Source organism: Sebastes fasciatus, chromosome 8, assembly GCF_043250625.1.
Source record: "Sebastes fasciatus isolate fSebFas1 chromosome 8, fSebFas1.pri, whole genome shotgun sequence".
Taxonomy (NCBI): domain Eukaryota; kingdom Metazoa; phylum Chordata; class Actinopteri; order Perciformes; family Sebastidae; genus Sebastes; species Sebastes fasciatus.
In genome coordinates this window covers 21,652,378-21,659,351 of record NC_133802.1, presented here as the reverse complement: position 1 = coordinate 21,659,351, position 6,974 = coordinate 21,652,378, and the positions used below count along the sequence as shown (strand labels likewise).

The 6,974-nt window shown below is 38.4% G+C and overlaps 1 long non-coding RNA gene across 1 annotated transcript; it reads left to right on the top strand.

Annotated features, from left to right (window-relative positions):
• Positions 1-57: 57 nt before the first annotated feature.
• LOC141772086 (uncharacterized) lies at positions 58-6,704 on the top strand. Its single transcript, XR_012594848.1, has 3 exons — positions 58-215; positions 5,484-5,732; positions 6,567-6,704. It is a non-coding gene; the product is annotated as an uncharacterized LOC141772086 (long non-coding RNA).
• Positions 6,705-6,974: the final 270 nt, after the last annotated feature.

Sequence of the window (6,974 nt, the reverse complement as noted above, 5' to 3'; positions counted from 1 at the left end):
GTGAGTGTTCTCCCCTCCATGGTTTCCTCTGCACATAATGTTTACTTATCTTCCAGTAGTTTTTGTCTTAGCCTCGTTGCCCTCCGTGGCTGGGTTAGGAATTAAGTTAGGTTATGGTTAGGAGTCACTTAATATGAGTTTTTAGGGTAATATTGAGATTAATTTGGTGAAGAAAAACAACAAATCAATGTGGAAAACTGTCTTCAACACAACAGGTGTTTAATTCTCTGCCTAATTGGCATAATTGTTCTGCGCATGCGTGGACCAGACTGGACCAATGGCTGTACCCAAAATAAACCCCAAAATTATTATTACTTAGTTTATATCCTCAAATAAGATAAGATAAGATAAGATAAGATAAGATAAGATAAGATAAGATAAGATAAGATAAGATAGAACTTTATTAATCCCGAAGGAAATTCTTGTGCCAGAGATTGCTCAAAAATACAACAAAATTACAACAAGTTCAAGTGTATAAAATACAAGTGTATAAAATAAAAAAGTACTATTTCTAGCACCAGTGCCTAATAGAATAACAATTAAGTAAGATACATTTAGTAAAATGAGTAAATAAGATAAGATAAGTAAAATAAAAAAGGTAAAGTAAGCTAACAAACAGAAAAATAAGTAATATTGCAAAATGTTGGACATTAATATTACACAAATAAGGGACACCTTTCTTTTTTTTCTTTTTTATTGTGTTATAAAGTGATTACAAAACAAGTGAAGACATGTGCAGGGACATAATATAAAAAAGACCAAAATATGTTATACAGAGAAAGACAGATAACATCCCTAGCATCCCTACTAATTGTATTTGTTTTATACACTGCTGGGTATTTTAACCTATAGTAATACATCACAAATAGTTCGAGTTATATTTTGTATTACAGTTTTTCTCAATTGTTTACACACAAATACTGGTACTTGACACACAATGACCACAACATGTAACTCATGCACCAACCCCCTGAACCAATTCTGCTAAACTACAAGCACAATTCCTGCTTTACACTCAAATTGCAGTTCTAAAACACACTTTTTTCAGAACACTACACACAATTCTCTGCATTTGGCACAATTTTCATGAAGAAAATCTCGTTTTCACAAGGAACACACTGTCATTCAAAATTCTAAAGTCAATTGCCCTACTATGCACACTGACTCATCACATGGGCAAACACCTGTCACACAGTGTTACAATTAGCAATCAGTTGATGCATTTCATGGCTGGATTCGACATGCTAAGCGATATTTCCCCCGCTGCTTGGCCAGGGAAAACATTGCTTGTGATGTGGATGAGGTGCTGTGGCCAGACCGAAACAGAAGAGAGGATGCAGCATAGTTTTTTTTTCGTTTTTTTTTACTGTAACTGTATGCAGTAAATTCTTCTGTTGTTTTGTATGTAGACCACTGTATGTGCAACTTTGTGTTGGTTGGGATGTACACTGTGTACATTGTTTTTGTGGGGAAAATAAAATATATTTGTTACCGTGTATTTGTGTGTTCTGAGTATAAAAACAATATTCTAAAATATTTTACAACACACTTATGTATGTACTGTCTGTAGTAAGTGTAACACTGAACAAAAAAAGGGCCTAAGTCATTATGATGAATGGAGAAGAAGTGTTTTCCATTCATCATAGTGTTTTACATTGAGCACATCAGTGTTCAACTGGTTCTTATAAATGTCTATTCATATGATGGTGTGTGTGTGTCATTTGAAAACAAAATACCATTTTGAGAAGAAATAACATTGTTTTGAATGTAAAGTTTAATTTTGCAGGAGAATTGAGGGGTTTTGCCCATTGTGTGTGTCTTTTTTGATTTGTGTGTAGAGTTCTGAGAGTATGAGGCATGCTTTCAGAAAATGTGTGTAAACAATCGAGAAAAACTGTAAGAATCTGAATCTGCAAAATAACTAAAGCTGTCAGACAAATGTAGTGGAGTAAAAAGTACAATATTTACCTCCAAAATGTGGTGGAGTAGAAGGAAGTATAGAGCATAAAGTAGCAGAAATTTTGGAAACCTCAAAATTTTACCCAAATACAGTACTTGAGTAAATGTACTTAGCTACGTTCCACCACTGTGTGCATGTAAAACTGTTATCATTTCATGCAAACTAAAAATATCTATAAAGAGAGAACATCTACCATGTATGTTTGTATTTCTGTTCTGTTCCTGCATAAATCAGCCTGTTAAATAATGCAAGAAATGCATAAAATGTATGTTTGTTTATGTATTTGAGCTATTAAGAAGATGTGTTTGACCCCTGCCCCTCAAAGTGGGGGAGAAGGCGTGAAACCTCAGGAAAACTCATTTGAAATCTGGTCCTGATGGCACTGAACAGAAAGAACTGTGATGCCAAATGAGTTTAATGTTTAATGACTCATGTTTCAGTTGTTGTCACTAGGGGGCAACGCAGACTCATTTTTGCTCAGTGTGTGTAAGTGTAATTTATTGGCTGAATTTCTGAAATGAAAGGACTACAATTTAAGCCGGCTTTACATAATGGTAGCTTTCACTCTCTCATCTCTTTTGTAGTTTATTTGTGAGGTAATTTGTTTGCAGCCTTGAAAGATGCTGTCTGAATTAAGATGAATTTGACTTGATTCAATTTGGTGTCTTCACTATTCATAGTAGCTTCTCTATAAGGACTTAGGGTAGGGTTTGTTAAACATTTTGGGGCCGGGGGACCAGGGAGAAAATTTTCCAAGGACCCCCTCTTCATAACTCTGATTAAGCATAATGTGTACCACCATTTGTACTCTTCGATGCCATTGGAACTTTTTGTTTTCTAAAATTTTTCCAACCTGAATACTTCAGACTTGTTTCATAGAACATAATTTGAATCATGTTAGCACCACTTATATACTTTTAAACGGAGGGTCATTTAATAATCTAATGTGGGTGGGAGTAATGGACACAATATGCTTGTTTTATATGCCCTTTTTTAATGTTACAGCACAATTTTATAATTTATAGCAAATTATTTTGCAGACCCCACTTTGAGAATCACTGACTTGGGTTGTGTCTGTAATGCTTTGTGAGCTTAGAGTGACTGTATCACAATATTTATGGTAGCACTATAATATTTCTGTAAATATTTATATTTGTTTTGGTGTCATATTTATTATATTAATCACATATCTGTATATCAGTCACACCAAACACAGAGCCTCATCATAAAAAAAGAAATAGAAGACATGTAACCTGTCAAGTCAGGTTAAACGAGTTTTGTGTTGTGACATTAAACAGTAAGTAGAGGAGGGAATCTGGTGAGGGAAGGATTTAGGGCTGCAACAAACAATTAATTTCATTGTCGATTAATCTGTTTATTATTTTCTAAATTAATCGATTAGTTATTTGGTCTATAAAATGTCCGAAAATTATGAAAAATGTCAATCAGTGTTTCCCAAAGCTCAAGATGACGGCCTCAAATGTCTTGTTTTGTCCACAACTTAAAGATATTCAGTTTACTGTCATAGAGGAGTAAATAAACCAGAAAATAATCACATTTAAGAAGCTGGAATCAGAGAATTTTGACTTCTTTTTTTTCTTGAAAAAATTACTCAAACTAATTTTGTTGATCATCAAAATAGTTGGCAATTAATTTAATAGTTAACAACTAATCGATTAATCGTCCCAGCTCTAGAATGTTTTTCACCATGATAGTTATTACGATATTATTACTTTATATATCTTTAGGTCATATTTCATTATTTCTTTATTGTCATTGCACAAAGTACAATCAAACTAAGTGTGCAGAAATCTGTAAGGTGCATACCAATACAAATAAAGTAATGATAAATACCTAAAGAGCAACAGACAGGGACTAAATTAGGTAAAATATTGTTGTACAATATGTGCAATAGTTCCTCAGGAGCAACACTAGAGGGTTTGGTAAATCTTTATGCTGAATTTTTGGGGGTTTAGGAGGGGTTAGTTTGTGTGTGCGTGTGTATCTGGGGCGATGGAGGTGTCTACTGATGCCTCCGAAGAAAGTTTGGAAGTGGCCAAATGAGGATTAGAGGAACAGGGGGTCGGGTTTGTTTGACACAAAATCTTCAGAACAACCAGAGGTGTTTGTTTATCCTGATCAGTGTTAGTGCTGTTTGTGTGTGTGTTTCTGTCAGCCTCCTATCTGTCTGCCTGCCCCATGTTTGTGTTTGAAAGCTGGATGCTATCAGACCGCATGATGACTCAGCCGTCCAGATTGTCTTACTGTACGATCAGCCCTGCTGCGCGGACACTGACTCAGTGATCCTCTCGCTGTCCTGGCGGCCTACGACCCCACATGAGCCTGAATCACACCCCAGACAGCAGAGCGTGTGTGTGTGAGAGAGAGACATAGTGCCCCCTGATAGCAGCGTGCATGTGTGACTGTTTATCTGACGACATGTCGATGCATTGTGTGTTTGTGTGTCAATGACCCAGAGAGACAGCAGAGCAAAAGAAATGACTTAAACGGCCGCAGCTGCATTTCCATGGCAACGGAGTGTTTTAATGGAGGGACATTATGGGCTAGAGAGCAGGGTAATGACCGCTCTGGCCGTCGGAATGCCTTGATCTTATCACCATGGCGAGAGGGGATGCTCCCACTTTCTGATGGTCTAATAGCCCCTGCTCTAATAGACAGGCGGCCTGGGCCACTGAGGTCACTCAGAAACACAGGACCATCCCTCCCACACACACACACCCATAGCGCTGCTTTTCCACAGAAGCATAAACTGTGTCCAGTTTTCTGTTGATGCACTGTAATAGCTGGTTAAAGGGTCCTATTATAACACTGACTAATATAGCAAGTATATTTGTGATGGGAATGTAATCAAAGGGCATTGTTGGGAATGGATGAGGAGAGAGCAAAAAGAGAGATAAGAGTTTGTTGAAAACCTGTTTGCAGAAGAATGGCCTGTCACTGTTTTTGGCACCCTCACACACTCTAGTACTCGCATGCCCTCGCGGGTCTCACACAGCACGGCGGGAGTGTATACACAGGCAAATCCTATAAGTCCATTTGAATACCACAACAGTCTTCCTCTAATCTGTTTGTTTGAAATTCGTGATGAATCGTCAATTTTCTGCAGACCCAACGCAGGCCTTATCCACACCTATTTGTCCGTGTTAAGGGTTGAGTTATTTCTCAACGCGATTGGTCGGATGCCAATGGAGAAGTGTGTGTGTGAATGTTCCTCTTTATCTCACTCAATGAGTGAGTGGAGGTTGGCTGTAAGGCTATCTGTCCCTCTCAGACACCCAATCTGTCTCTGTCACTGGGCCTGCAGCCTGAGCATACACACACACACATACACACTCTGCTGTTATCGCGTCAGTGCCACGTTATTGTGTATTTGGTACTAGCCAGACCAAAAATGACTCACCTTAGTAATGAATGACTGAAGAGAGTATTTCTTAATCAAATTAAGAATCTTGATCTAAGTTGAATTCATTATCAAAGTCCCTTTCTCTCTCTGTCCTGACAGGCAGACAGACAGACAGTGCTCGGGGTGAGAGCTGCGCCTGCACTGAAGTGTCCCATTGAGTTTCCTGAAGTGGACTTATCTCCTACCATCCCATCTCGCATCGCACTCTTTCCTGGATCCAGACAGGGCTGAGCGCCACACTCATCCAGCCCTCCTCACACCCAAGAGGCCGCTCTCTTCTGGGCTCAGTCCCACACTCAACCACACATCCTCCTTACAGTTGGCAGAGATGGCTGCATGATACTCAAGGTAATGATCTTGTGTGTGTGAGGGCTGGACAGTTGCTGGTGATGATGATGTTGACAGAAATATTGATGCCACCACCAAAGATACTGCTAGTTCTGAGTGGACAGTAAAGACACAATCAGGAAGAGTGACATAAATCCTCAACGCTTACTACTATAGCAACAAATCTTCACATACTGTACACATTTAAAGATCCCCTCCAGACATGTTTTATTTTTATTTTTGTGGGGGTATTTTATTCCTTTATTAGATAACAATAGTATAGAGATGAAAGGAAATGAGGGAGAGCGATGCCACAAATGTCCCCAACTGGATTCAAACCATTTTCTTTTTACATATATCTGCAAGCAGCAATGCGTGAGGTCTGCCCATGGGACACAAATAGATGTTTGACATACTGCAACTGTACAGCTCCACTATGGACACACACATAATATATACAAACACTAAAAGTAGCACATCAGATTAAACAAGCCAGATTGAATAGCACATGAAATGCTATTCTATGCTAATCTTGTTTGTTTAATCTGTACATAAAAAAATATGACATGGTTTCACGTGGGGTCTTGTCATCAGCATGAGGTTGTCAGGCAACCAGCAGAAATGACAGGAGGTCACTGGTGGTGTTAATTATTGAGCTTTAGAGGTGCTGCTAGGTGGATTTTGTTACCTTTGGACAGAGACAGGCTAGCTGTTTCCCTCTGTTTCCAGTCTTTGTGCTAAGCTAAGCTAACAGGCTGTATGACACGACAGTGATATCGACCGTCCCATCTAACTCGATAAAAGTACATTTCTAAAAATGTCGAAATATTTTCTTGTATTTTTAATTATTTTCAGATCGCGTCTTGGAGAACAAAGGAGCGTGGACACAAGGATGCATAAAGTAAGTTTTCTATTTCAGGCAATTTTGACACACACATACATTTGGCCAAGACACACAAACAACATTGACACTGAAGATGTGCAAACCTAAATAGTTAATGCTAGACCCATCCAATGAAGCACACAAAGTGCGTCAGACCACATTTGGTGATGCTCCTCGCTGTTTCTTTGAGAGGACAAATAGGCGAGTTGCAATATTTCATCTATTTGTGTTTGGGCGAGGACCTCACGCGTAGCTGCTTGCAGTTATATGTTTTTTTCATCCTCATGTGAATCCCCGTAATTGATCTCTCATTTTTATTTTACATCGGTTTTAGTAACTCATCCACAAACAGTCTCTTTCTTAAACTAACTAACTAATGA